General features: G+C 39.4%; 1 pseudogene; it reads left to right on the top strand.

Moving 5' to 3' along the window:
• The first annotated feature begins 12,531 nt into the window (after positions 1-12,531).
• On the top strand, positions 12,532-14,766 carry LOC118021294 (annotated as a pseudogene).
• The last annotated feature ends 366 nt before the right edge of the window (positions 14,767-15,132 follow it).

Consider the following 15,132-nt stretch of genomic DNA (forward strand, 5'->3'; position numbering starts at 1 on the left):
GTTACACATTTGTAGGTTAATGGTGACTCCCTCTCTTCAAACAAGTAAAAGTAGTTTGTACTTTTTGTCATTTTTGCTTTTTTGGCTTATTTGATATTGCCTAAAAACACTGATGGTTATGTGATAATGGGCAAGTTCCCTTACCCCAAGGAAGGTCACAGATATGAAACAGATGAAGAAACAGATATGAAAAGAAAGGGCTCCCTCAACTGTGAACCCCAAGATGCAGAGGTCAGGGTAGAGAAGATTCCTGAGGACATTCTGGGGCTGCAGTCAGTAACCTTCTGTAGACCCAGCCACCCTGGCCATGATGTGTGTGTTTACACCTGAAGAGCTATGTCATTAAAGGACTCTAGTGTTGGCCTGGAGCACCCAGAGTGAGCCAGGAGACAGATACGTCTTTTTCTGAGTGACCCAGGACCCAGAGGCATGATGGTAGACCAGCAATTATGAGCTCATCAATGGTTCAGCTCATCAAAACCTTTTACTTGGATGGCCAGGGATCATATCAGACGATAGGGTCAACAGATACCAGTGGTGAAATCGGCCTCGTCAATAGGAGTTTCTGTTGGGTTGGGTTGAATTTGGTGATGGAATCTGGGAGAAAAGAGTATAGAATGACTCTACAGTGTTTGACCTGAGCAGACAGATGATCAGACAGTGGATGGAAAAAGGGTAGCAGATGACTGTTTGGCCCATTTGTAGGGATCATTTTTACCCCAGACAGGAAGCTTTGAAAATGTTTGGGGTGATAGTTTAAGGGATATTATCAATGGGTTTGTAAATCATATCAAACACAATTGTATTTATAAGAAAATCAATTAAAATGGTTTTCAATTGACTATTAACAATAACTAAATATCTAAATGCAATAAATTTCATTGATTTTGTAAGGATGTTTTGTAAGATGCTGTCCTAATCGTAGATGCTGGTAGGCTGTTGGAAGTGTCAGTTTTTGATAGGATTAAAATGTTGGAAGCATTTGGGGTGCCTGGCTGGCTCAGTCAGTTGGGCTTCCAACTCTTGGTTTCAGCTCAGGTCATGATCTCAGGGTCGTGGGCTCAAGCCCTGCATCCCACTCACTTTGGAGTCTGCTTGTCTCTCTCCCTCTGCTCCTCTCCTGATCATGCTTGTGCATGCACTCTCTCTCTCTCAAATAAATAAATACATAAATCTTTAAAAATAAATAAATAAATGTTGGAAGCATTTGGGGCACCTGGCTGGCTCAGTCAGTAGAGCATGAGACTCTTGATCTCGGGGTTATGAGTTCAAGCCCCACGTTGGGTATAGAGATTACTAAAAAATAGAATGTTAAAAATAAGTAAGTAAATAAATGTTGTAAACATTTGTGAGTGGCACTAAGGGAGTACCTGGGGAATACATAAGATGACTGACTGGCTTCAGAGGCCCAGGCACAATATAGGTCACCACCAGGTAATGCTCTGGTTAACAATCCAGATCAGTATATCCCGACAGAGCCTTAAATTCCAATTCCAACAGTCTGTCCCCACTTATAGCCAGCTGCCCTTCCATTCATTGCTGTGATAAATATCTATCGACTGGCCTTTCTATCTCAGCTATAGGTCTGGAGATAAAACCCTCAGCAAAGTCCTGACTGATGTGGGAAACAAAGGCAGAAGAAAAATTATTAAATTTCCTTACTACTTACAGCCGATGGACAAGTCCTTGAAATAGGCAGAGTGACATTCCTCTAGGGACTCAGCTGCCTCGATGTTAATACCTTGCTGAGGGCAAAAGACAATCCAGGATTCTGTAAGTCTACTTTAACATATAGAAATTCCTTTGGAAGCTCCCTTTTTCTTTATCTCCCCCCCACCCCCTCCAAGAGACATGTTAGGAATCATCCTCCAAGCATATAGCGCACTGATATATATCTGAAGGGTCTCATGACTGAGAGTTTACTAAACAGTAATAAATGACCTTTCCTCACAATAGCTAGGCCCCTCAGGGTCCTTGAAAACTTGTTTCCGAAATACCTTGGAAGTTTGTTCTGTCCCTAACTCCCTCCCAACTTGAAAGTCTATAATGGACTACTCCTCATGACCCCAGTGCCGCTCTTTCTGCGCACGGGTCCTGTCCCCGGGGTTTAATAAAACCATCTTTTTGCACCAAAGATGTCTCAAGAATTCTTTCTTGGCTGTCAGCTCTGGACCCCAACAACACTACTTCAAAAAAAAAAAACACGTCAGGGATGGTGAGAAATTATCTCTTTTGAAGCTGAAGCCAATAGGAGTTGCTGTTGGGTTGGGTTGAATTTGGTGATGGAATCTGGGAGAAAAGAGTATAGAATGACTCTACAGTGTTTGACCTGAGCAACTGGGTAAATACAGATGCTTTTTATGTAAATGGGTAAGACTTGAGGAGGAGCAGGCTTTGAAGGGAAAGGTAAGAGTTATTGATAGGCTAAACTTGAGACACTGTTAGATGACAGTGGAGATGTCAAATGGGCAGCTAAATATGGAGGCTGGGGCTGAAGGAGAGGTCAGGGATGAGATATTAATTTGGGAATCATAGTGTATAGATGGCATCCAAAGCCACTGGGCTGGGCGAGATCACGTAGGGAGTGGGCTTGGCTAGAGAAGATGTCCATGGCCCAGCACTCCCCAGTGAGGTATCATGAAGGTGAGGGGGAGTTCAGCCAAGACTAATGAGAGGCCAGGGAAGTCAGAGGCAAGTCAGAAGAGTGCAAGCCAGAGATGAGAGGGTTTCAGCAAGAAGTAGAGCGTGACCAACCCTGGCAATTACAATCAAGATTGATGAAGACTGTGAGTCAACCCAACATTGGATTTGGCAACATGAGGGAAAAGAGTTTTTCAGGGCACATAGTGGGAATAAAACCTGATGGGAAAGAAAATGGGAGGAGAGCAAGTAGAGACTGTGAATATAATCAACTCTTGAATTTTCCTCTGAATAGAAGCAGAGAAATCAGACAAACTGGAGGTGATCTGGGGCCAAAGGGTGGACTTTTTAAAAAAATGGGAGATACTGTAGCATGTTTATTTGCTGATAGGAATGATTCAGTAGAACAGAAAAAAAGTGATGATGCAAGAGTCCAGATGAATCCCAAAACAAATAGCCCAGTTACTCAAAGCTTTTGGATTCCAGGATGTATGCTCCCTTCCTTCCTCAACGGCTTCACTAATACCTGGGGTGTAAATTGGAAAGGGTCCCAGATCTGGAGCAGATAGATGACAACAACAGGTAATACATGTACTTGGATGTTCAAATTTCTCTTGTAAATTATTACCTCATTATATCTTGACATTTAACAACAGGATTTTACATTTAAATTTACATTCTTCAATCTTTTTTTTTAAATCTTAACACAACAAGAAAAAGTGAATTGGACCATTGTTGGGTGGATACCTCAGGTTTCAATAGCGACACCTAGTGGCAGTAAATAGCACCAGCTAAAAAGAATTGAATTTCTGACAAGCCAGTTTTCCCTTTTTTTCTTCCTCAGGATGGTTGCAACTGTATTGTATTAAATAAACATCCCTAAAGTTTCTTGAAGTGGTCCGAGGAGGGACGTCTCCAGAAAAGGGAAAAATCTATTTGCCTGGTGGATAGGATGGGGGTCCAGAGTCATAATTTAATTTGAGTAACAAGGACAAACTATTCATCTTCTGAGCTTAAATGCTCTTTGAGTAATTTTAGGGTGTTGGGTTCTCCCCTGACCTGAATTTTCTGAGGAGTGGTTTGGTCTGTTACATACAATTGTTTTGCTGAATAAACTGAAGGGAGGGTTGGAGTAGACCCTAGCCAACAGAAGGTCTCACCTTACGACTTTGAACTATGGTGTAAGGGCAGTTGCTGGGGCTCACGTCCAATGAATTTTTGTTGACTCTTAATTTATAGCTTCTCCCAAGACCCCTAGAAGATGGCTACAGTGAGTTTTATTTTATTTTTTTAAAGATATATTTATTTATTTGAGAGAGCACACATGAACGAGCGGGGCAGGGAGGGGGCAAAGGGAGAGAGAGAATCTTAGGCAGGCTCATGCCCAGGATGGAGCTCGATTGGGGGCTCAATCCCAGGACCCTGAGATCATGACCTGAACCGAAATCAAGAGTCGGTCCCTTAACTGACTGAGCCACGCAGTCCCCAGTGTTAAAGGTAGGTTTAAATTTCATCTTTTTTGCCAATAGCTTGATGCTGCTGAATGTCCTCAAGAATCTACAATTCCCCAAATGCAAGAGCTCATGCAAGTTCATTAGTGTCACAGGCACATCACATTCTCAGTCTTTATTTTAAATAATGAAAAGAATAAACTGGGCAAATAGATGAAAACATTCAAAATGATAAAGGGAGAAACACAGCTGAAAAAATGTTTCTACCCTGAAGTATTTACCATAATACTATCACAAAAGATCATGACACATATGGGATATTACAGGGATTAGGAGAGAAATAAAATTCATGGATTGGGTTTACAAATCAACTTCTCATTTGGATTCTGAGGCAAAAAACAAACAAACAAACAAACAAAACAACCAAAAACCATGAGGCAAAGTGCCAGTAACTGTAGATTTGCGGTCATTTGGTTTTCAAGTACTTTGTGAAAACAAATTTCTTAAAAACAAAACAAAACAAAACAAAACAAAAAAGAAAACAAATTTCTTTCCATCCTATTCCAGCCTGGTATGTATTTTTGTATTAGCTTCGTTCTTGGCACTTTGAATGTGTAAGGAAAAATTTGTGTTTGGTTGGAAATTATACATTGTTTATACTCTAGAGGACACCCCTCTGGATGTTATGTGATTCCAGTGACATGGAAGCCATTTTGTAACTTTGTAAATTGTAGATTACTGAGAACAATGCGGAATAATTCCTGTGTATAGACATGCAAATTCCATCCAGTCTAGTAGAGGTTCAATTGACTTCCTTCTCCTACAGTGAAAGGGGTCAGTTTTGCCTCTATTTGTGCATTCATTTCAATATTCCTACTTTAAAGATATTTCATTTTTTCAACTTCTCCTTTAAACTGGTTGTGAGACTCTTCCCAATTTCATGAATAAAATAACACATTTTCACTTTATAACTGTATTTATGTCATGATTCTACCTTACTTTGAAAATATCATTTTTGAAGTTACCAAATTATTTTGAAAATAATCTTTGAAAATTATCATGGTTTCTATCTTTTTTTCCCTAAAAGTTCTTATGTTAATTCTATTTTATATTGCCTTACTGGGGGCACCTGGGGGGCTTAGTTGGTTAATCGTCTGCCTTCGGCTCAGGTCATGATCCCAGGGTCCTGGGATCGAGCCCCGCATTGGGCTCCCCACTCCGCAGGAAGCCTGCTTCTCCCTCTCCCACTCCCCCTTGCTTGTGTTCCTGCTCTTGCTATCTCTCAAATAAATAAATAAAATCTTTAAAAAATATATATATATATATTGCCTTACTATATTTTATGTAGTTTTTAAGTTGCCCTTAAACTCTTTATGAAATAATTTAGGGTATAAATGAATAGAGTAAGTGCTTAACAATCAAAATTTTTGTTTGTTTGCTTGTTTCTTTAACAAACAAAATGTTTAGGGGATCTCTAAAGTTCTTTCTTTGATATTCTATTCATCTGGGAACAGGAACTTCCGGGTAAAGTTTTTTTGTCCGATATGACTTTTTTTATTCTGGTAAAATATATAACATACAATTTGCCATTTTAATAATCTTTTAAGGCATATGCTTTTTTAAAAGGAGGGTATGATAGTTCCTTGATAAAATACATTGATCTAGGGGACAGTGATGTCTTAGCCATGTCCCAAGTTCAGAATTTGATCCCCCTGATTTGCCACTGGGAGGGTCCACCAGCCCATTTTCATGATTTGGAACAAAGGGCATTAATACCATGATGCGGTTGGGTAGAGAGAGCTTGGGTTACCCCACTTCCTACTGTCACTGTTGGAAACCACAAATGCTTGATTTAAATAAATTTTTGAAGACAGAATTCAGCTATGAAATTTCCTGTGATAACCATGCTTCCTGTGACAACTGGGGGTGGGGGGGGGAACTAATCAGAGTAATCAACTTCTTGCAGGAAACTTGTGATATATGCTGACTGTTGGTTTTGCTTAAGGAAGTTGGGAAAAAATGAGGGAGGGACCAGCTTGCCATTGGCCAGAGTTTCAATCATCTGTATAACTCAAGACAGAAAACAAGTCTTAGTGGTTTTAGAAAAGACTGTTTTATGATCTGTCAAAATTGAAGGTGTCTTGATTGCCTGGGACAGACCCTTCATCATTGTCATCATCGTTGTCATTATTATTTATGAAGAAACTAGAGTGTCAGGACACTCTGAGACACAGGATGGACAAAGGATGCTACTGTCCTTTTTTTGTTGACAAAATCCAAGACTGAACGTGACCCCGAGGTCATCTGTACTGCTTCGGCACCTCTGCCTGAAGGGGCGTGTCTTAATTATCCAAACAGTCCAGAGCACCAGAACCCCGGGCATATGGGGGCAGGTCACAAAGGGATGGGGCTGTCCCCACTCCAGGCCACCGAATTGCCAAGGGGAGCAGGCGACTGTTCCAAAAAGGGAAGGTGTTCTGAAGGCTTTCATTGCTTTCTTTGGGACAGAAAATGTGAACTAGAAGCACTCAGTCTTAACTCTCAGACACGATGGGTGAGATTTTTTTTCCTTAATAGAAATATTTTTTTAAATAACCAGTACAGTCTTTTAATAGAGACATTCTTCATAGGAAAATTGCAAACATTACAAATTCCCTTCTGAAGAACAAACTCATAGTCTGTGTTCTGGGAAGGTACACAAAGATACTGACAATACTTCCCTTGAGAAAAATAGGTAACAGTCAGTTAAATGTCTGCCTTCAGATCAGGTCATGGTCCCAGAGTCCTGGGATGGAACCCCACATTGAGCTCTCAATGCTCTCTGCTCAGCGGGGAGTCTGCTCCCCCCTCTCCTTCTCCCTCTGCCTGCAGCTCTGCCTACTTATGCTCTCTCTGTCAAATAAATAAATAAAATCTTTAAAAAAAAAGAAAATTTTACAATTATATATAATGTCATAGAAAGTGCTTATTATAAGACAAGTGAAAGGATATAGAATTATAAATTGAATATGATTAAAATTATTTTAAAAATATTATGTATTGAAAAATAACATAAAGGAAATCAATTAAATATTAATGGCAGTTGTGTTTGTTAGAAAATTTAAGTGATTTTTTCTTTTTTTTACTTTTATTTTCCTGTTTTCTTTGTGATAAAAATAAAATACTATTTTTATTTTATTTATTTATTTTATTTTATTTTAAGATTTTATTTATTTATTTGACAGAGACAGAGATAGTGAGAGCAGGAACACAAGCAGTGGGAGTGGGAGAGGGAGAGCAGGCTTCCTGCCAAGGAGGGAGCCCGATGCGGGACTTGATCCCAGAACCCTGGGATCATGACCTGAGCCGAAGGCTTAACGACTGAGCCACCAGGCGCCCCTAAAAACTAACATCTTATCTTTGTTTAGCATTTTCATGTTACAAATGTCTTTCATAAACTGCATATCATACTTAGAAATGCAGTGATCCTATGCGATAAGTAGGGCAGAAAATATTAGTCCCGAATTACAGAAGAAGAAATTGAGGTTCAATGATTTGTCCAATATTACATTTGTCCAAGAGTCTGCATAATGGATGCATGAAAAGTAAGTAATGTTTTTAAATGCCTATGAGGGGCTCCTGGGTGACTCAGTGGGTTAAGTGTCTGCCTTCGGCTCAGGTCATGATCACAGGGTTCCTGGATTGAGTCCCCGAGTTGGGCTCTCTGCTCAGGGGAGAGCCTGCTTCTCTCTCTCCCGTTCCCCCTGCTTGTGCTCTCTCTCTCTTCAAATAAATAAACAAAATCTTCAAAAATAAAAATAAAAAATAAATGCCTGTGAAACTTCATTTCAAAATACAACCATGTCCATGAATTCCTTATGATTAAACCTATGTCTATGAAGCTATTTGGATTGTCATCAAACAGGAAATGGAACAAGCTTATTAATAACCATTAATTTCAATGGCAAGACTTATGTGAACAAAGAGCAACCTCAACAAACCAACATTGTGGGCTCTCGTGTCTTATTTAATTTTCACAACTTTATATGATGGGTGTAATTATTCCCATTTAAGAGGTAAAGAGGCTGAGGTTAAGATAGGTTAAGCAATTGCCCAAGTTTGTACAGATGATAACTGGCAGCTGGGATTTGATGCTAGATCTTTTGACTCCAAGCTCAGAGGTTATTTTGTTACATGATAGTTGCCCATCACAGCCACATATCCTCTCCTCTCTTCTTCCAAAATATTAGCACATCTCTTTCCATTATCCAGGCTAATTGCTCTCTATTGAGGATTATTCCCCTTATCACTGAGGTGGACTCAGTGCCCAAGATGGTTCTGGCATTGGGAAAACATAGGCTGAGAAGAGTATGACCAGCATTTCCTCTGACCTCTTTGGTATGGGGCTTGAAGACCTGAACTAATGGCTCCAGGAGCTGCTCCAGCCTTTTTCATTCTACCGAGCTCTTTTTTTTTTTTTTTTAAGATTTTATTTATTTATTTGAGACAGAGAGAATGAGAGAGAGCACATGAGAGGGGAGAGGGTCAGAGGGAGAAGCAGGCTCCCTGCCGAGCAAGGAGCCCGATGCGGGACTCGATCCAGGGACTCCAGGATCATGACCTGAGCCGAAGGCAGTCGCTTAACCAACTGAGCCACCCAGGCGCCCTCTTTTTTTTTTTATTTAAGATTTTTAAAATTTATTTGTGAGACAGAGAATGAGAGAGAGGAGGGTCAGAGGGAGAAGCAGACTCCCTGCTGAGCAGGGAGCCCGATGTGGGACTCGATCCCGGAACTCCAGGATCATGACCTGAGCCGAAGGCAGTCGCTTAACCAACTGAGCCACCCAGGCGCCCCTACCAAGCTCTTTAGAGAATCTACTCACTATCTCTGTATCATCCATGACCTTCTTCATCCATGACCTTCTTCACTTATAGAGCATATCAGGACCTAAAAAAGAATTTTTAATGTTTTATTTAAAAAATTACTAAGTAATAACAAATAATAAAGAATAATTGCTAATTACTAATTTATAATCAAATACAAATTTTTAATGTTTAATTTAGTTACAAAAATAATATTTGTTCATTAAAAGTACAAGCCAAATGTATAAAACCAAATATTAATCCTCTCCAACTTTTCTCCATTCTTCACACCTGAGGTAACCGAAGTTAATAGTTGATGTAGAACCTTATAAATATGCACAAATATGTATGGGTTACTTCGTGGTTTGATATTTACAAATATAGGATCATAGTGTACATATTGCCCAGCAATTTGATTTTTTTTCCACTTAATTATATTTCATATATATCTCTTCAAGTCAATGGATATATTTGTTTGGATATAAGTTTAGTTGCTATAACAAAGGGATTACAAATTACGGAATCTTAAATGAGACAAAGTTTATTTATCCAGTCAACCTGACTGGGCTAACACAGCTATTATAACTATGTTCCATGAGCATAAGCATGAGTTAAAGTAAACATACTTGAAATGTATGGAAAGATAAAAGTCCTCAGCAGAGATACAGAAGCCATGTAAACCTCAGAACTAAAAAATATAGTATCAGAAATTAAAAATTCACTGGATATGCTTAATGTCAGGATGGAGAAAAGAACCGGTGAACTTGAAAGTACATCAATAGAAATTATCTACTCTAAAGAGCAGAGGAAAAAAAGACTGAAAAAAAATTAAACAGATTCAGAAACCTGTCAAAAGGTTGAACACATGTTTCCTTGAAGTTCCAGAAGAAGAGGTGAAAAATTTGGCTTAGACAAAAATTTTGAAGGAAAGAGATGGCTGAAAACTCAGAACTGGTGAAAGACATACATTTAGAGATTCAATAAGCTCAGCCATCCCCAAACAGGATAAATTAACACACAACCATTCCTAGACACTTCATAGTCAAATTGCTGTAAAAAAGAAAAAAAAAAAAATCTTAAAAGCAGCTAGAGAAAAAGGACACATTACATACAGGGGGGATCAATATGGGATTCTCATCAGAAAACCAAGAAGTTTTTCTCATCAGAAGCCACAGACAATGGAGGAACATATTTAAAGTGATCAAAGAAAAGAATTGTCAACCTAGAACTTTATAGCCTGAAAAAATTACCTTCCACAATGAAGCTGAAATAAAAGACATTCTCAAAGGAGAAAAACTAATGGAATTTGTCTCCAGCAGCCCTACTCTAAAAGAATTGTGAGAAGTTCTTTGGGCTGAAGAGAGGGGATCCCAGAAGGAAATATGTATCTTCAGGAGTGAAAAGAGCAACACAAATGGTAACTATCTGTTCATATAAATATGAAATATATTATATATAAACATAAAAGATCATTTTTTTCTTCTTGAGTTCTTTGGAATATGTGTGACTGTTGAAACCAAAAATTATAACATTATCTGGTGGGGTTTTCAATATATACGCATGTATTAGAAATGACAACTATAACATAAAGGTCAATTGAAGGGGAGTTAAAAGAAGTATATATATATATTATATATATATATAGTTACAAGGCTTCTATATTTTACTTAGACTGGTAAATATTAACTCTAAATTGCATACGTTTAAAAATGTATATATAATTCTAGAGCAATTATTAAAGGGGAAAATATGAACAGATATAGTCAAAAAGCCAATAGATAAGTTAAAATGGAGTACAAAAAAATGTTTCTAATAATCCAAAAGAAGGCAGAAAAGAGGAACAGAGAAATGAAAAACATGTCAATAATTACATTAAATATAAATGGCCTGAACATATTAATTAATACTGTCAGGTTGAATAAACAAGACCCAACTATATGCTATTTACGAGAAACCCATTTTAAATATGACACATACATAGGTTAAAAGTAAAGGACGGATAAAGATATACCATGCAAACACTAATCAAAAGAAAGCTTGAGAACTTACACCGATATCAGACAAAGTAAATTTCAGAAGAAGGGTTACTACCAAGGAGTGATACTATACAATGATAAAAGATTAATTCACCAAGACAACATAACAATCATAACTGTGTATGTACCTAATTATAGGGCTTCAGATTGCATGAAGCAAGAGTTGATGGAATTACCCGAGAGAGAAAACTCTTCCCCAATCCTAACAGAATACACAATCTTTTCAAGTCACAAGAAATATTCACCAAGATAAACCATTATCTGGGCCAGAAGAATCTTAACACATTTAAAAGAACTGAAATCATACCAAGTGTGCTCTCTGACCATAATGGAATTCAACTAGAAATCAATAACAGAAAGGTGTCTGGAAATGCAAAAATCTATAAATGAAAACTTAATAAATATCACTTGAGTGTTTCCCCAAAGTTTTAGCAAAGCAAATCCCCATGTTTGTTTGTTTCCTGGAGAGAACTTTTTTTTTCAAAGGTGGTTTGGAGGACAAATGAGACTCAGGAATTATCTCTGGTACAAATACCTTAGAAGAGGGAGTATATGAATAGAAATAGCATGGGGTCTGGGACTGTCTGTGTGACATTAAGGAAAACACTCCACCTCTGTCTCACTTCCCTGTGGCAGAGTCACTACTGAAGACTCTAGAATCTGAATATTGGGCTTCCAACCCTGACACCATCACTTACCCGTGTGTGATCTTGGACAAATTAATTGACTTCCCTGTGCTTCAGTTTCATCACTGGTGTAATAGTAATAGTAATAGTAATAATAATAATAATTCAGGTCATCATATGTCCTAGTTTGTCTGCGACAGTCCTGTCTTATGTTTGTTATTTGGCTATAATTAGTAATAGTGTCCTGATTCTGGTGATAAATTATATGCTCACTCTAATAATAGTACTTATATATTACAGGGTTGTTGAGAGGATTGAATTTGTCATTATGCAGAGTGTTCTAGAATGGTGCAGGCAGTCAGGCTTATATCCATCCTTTCAGTATATTTGATTGCCTGCTATGGCCCAGGCGCTTTCCTAGACGCTAGGCTATGGTGCAAACACCACACTCAGGGTCGGGGGCCTGGCAGAGTGATCAGGTGCACAGATTCCGATGCTAGACTACCTGAGTATGAATCCTGGCTCTACTCTCTAATAGCTGTGTGACTCTGAGCAAGTAATTTTAGTTCACATTTGTCATATGCGTTGTTATGAAGATTAAATGGGTTAAATTTGCAAAGCACTTAGATTAATACCCAGTACATAAGTGCTATATAAATATTTGTTAAATAGAACTTATATTCCCAATGTTGGAAGATTAAATGCATTGGTATATGCAATGTTTATATGTATTTGTACTGGATATTTACCTTTCATTACTGAAGGTGTCCATTCTGGTATTTTTCTCAATACAAAGGAAATCTCCAAAGGTGTATGGGTGGCTCCCCTACTTCTAGAGACAGTAGACTTCCAGCAACTTTTAGAGGACATTTTGTTTTTCTAGATTAAAAAAATATAGTCCTGTTATAGTCTCACAACAACTGTAGTATTATTAACATGGTTCTTACAACGAGACAGGCTCAAAGACTCGCCAAGGTCACAGAGCATTGCGTCTTTTTGATCAAGTCTTTGGCAAAGATGTTAAGGTAAGTGTTGCATTTCAGTGTGTTTCTAGAGGACAGCAAGCAAGCTTCATTTGCTGAGCAAGTTCAAGTAACACATTATCAAAACCAACATGAAGAAACTAGATTGTTCCATTATCGGAGATAGAAAAGCTGTAATAATGAAACCTTAATTCAAATACAGGCAGTCTAGCTCCAGAGACCATATACAGAAAATTGCTGCACTAGGAAGAGAAGAGATCCTGAAGTTGCTGAGCGCTGTAAATACACTAGTCCGCCTTCCCTGTCATAGGATGGGGCAACACCCCCTCTGAAGTGTGCCACCTGAGGCCTAACTGTATCTGCCACAGGTTAGGGACCCTTCCCACCCACCAACTCAGAGCCTTCAACTGATTTCACCCATCACTGTTTCCAACATCCATATGCCCAGGGAGCACTTTATTTTCTGCTCAGGGACTCCAAACAATTCCAATAGCTAATGCATGTGGGTCTAATTCAGGCTTTGCCGGCTGTAACCTGACTATAGTGACATTTATATGCCATAATACATGCAACCGAGGCACTCAGCAATGCTCCCTCCTCACCCCCAGCCTCTTGGAATGTGCAAAATGTGCCTGTTAAGTAGCATAATCCTTTTTACTTGGAGTGCCTTTCCCCCTGGAGCCTTGCAAGTACTCTCTGCTAATGGCCCATTTTTAAGGATCTCCTTGAGACCAGAGAGGGCACCGGGCCTTAAATCTAATAGCACCCGAGCCTGTCTCCGTTTCAGACATTTCTAATATGCTCAGAAAGAGGCCTTGAAAAAGGGACTATCTTTATCCTTGGTTTCTCCTGTGCCCTCGGGAAGCCCTGATTTAGAAGATGCCCCTCACTTAAGCTGAAGCTGCTGCGGCCGATCAGGCACATTGGACTTAGAGCTGGTGTCCAATATGCCCGAAGCAGGCCGTCAGCTTTGACCCGTGTCCCAGCCTCCTCTGGATAAATGTGTGGTGTTTCATGGATCTAAAAGGAGAGGAATAAAGAGCCCAGACTAAAAATTTCGGAATGGTAAAAAAAGAGGAAGAATCAGACATTTTCCCCTTCAAATACTAATCATTTTAAATGCGCAATTTTAAGGATGCATTGACCCTGCCTGGCAGTCCTTGCAAGGAAATCTTCCTTTCCTTTCTTCATTCTCTTCTTGGACTCCCTCCCAGCTATTAGCTCAAGCCAGAGGTGAAGCCCCATTGAGTGAAACTGCTAGAAATGCTATGATTCACTCAGTGGGTGGCTCTGAATTAATTGTTGATCTGGTGGTGGGTGTTACTTTTTCTACCGGGTAGTGAGTTTCTAAATCTTGAGATGCCAGGCAAAAGCACTTGTGAGAGAAAGCACAGGAGAAAAGGATGAAGAATCTGAGATGTGCTTTCTCACCCCTGGAGCCCTTTCTGTCTTCATGCCATAGGGAACAGCAGAATCATCCACAACCCATGTATAATTAGTGGTAGTGAAACCGGGAGCTATGGGGAATATCAGTCCTGAGCAAAGACAACAGTGGCAAATCTTGATCAATTTTGCAAAAAACACAGGACTTTTAAAAAAGTGTAAATACAGAGTGTCATATATTCGTTGCTAAATTCATACAGCTCTACTTAAGGTAATTTTTAAAAAGTAAATGTTATGCTTTCAATTGTGTTTGCAGCCGCCGCCGCCCCGCCTCTAGCCCGCCGAGCTCCAGCCGAAGGAGAAGGGTGGTAAGTAAGGAGGTCCCTGTACCACGGCTCCTAGAAAGCACAGACTGCCTGCAAATCGACCGGTGGTAAAGCACCGAGGATGCAACTGGCTACAAAAGCCGCCCGCGAGAGTGCGCCCTCTATTGGAGGGGTGAAGAAACCTCGTCGTTATGGGCCCGGGACTGTGGCACTCCGTGAAATGAGACGTTAGCAGAAGTCCGCTCAACTTCTGATCCGCAAACTTCCTTTCCAGCGTCTGGTGCGAGAAATTGCTCAGGACTTCAAAACAGATCTGTGCTTCCAGAGGGGCAGCTATTGGTGCTTGGCAGGAGGCAAGCGAGGCCTCTCTGGTGGGCCTCTTTGAAGACACCAGCCTGTGCGCTATCCATGCCAAACGTGTCACAATTATGCCAGAAGACATCCATCTAGCGTGCAGCATACGTGCAGAACGTGCTTAAGAATCCACTGTGATGCAAAACATTTCATTCTTTAAAAAGAAAAGAAATTCTCCCTGTTACTGGTAGTTCTGAACGTTACTTTTTTCCCACAGGGTCAAGAGGTACCTAAGTATATGACTGCAAGTGGAAAAATAAGGGACAGAAATCAGGTGTTGGCAGTTTTTCCATTTTCATTTGGGTGTGAATTTTTAATATAAATGCGGGGACATAAAGCATTAATGCAAGTCAAAATGTTCCAGTGAACACGTTTCAGCTGTTCAACTTTATAACAATTATAAATAAACCTGTTACATTTTTCTGGACAATGGCAGCATTTGGATTTTTTTAAACAAGTAAATGTCTTACTGACAGCAACTAAATGGTGTT

This window comes from Mirounga leonina, unplaced genomic scaffold (assembly GCF_011800145.1).
Source record: "Mirounga leonina isolate KUSES-001 unplaced genomic scaffold, KU_Mleo_1.0 Mir_174, whole genome shotgun sequence".
NCBI classification, from domain to species: domain Eukaryota; kingdom Metazoa; phylum Chordata; class Mammalia; order Carnivora; family Phocidae; genus Mirounga; species Mirounga leonina.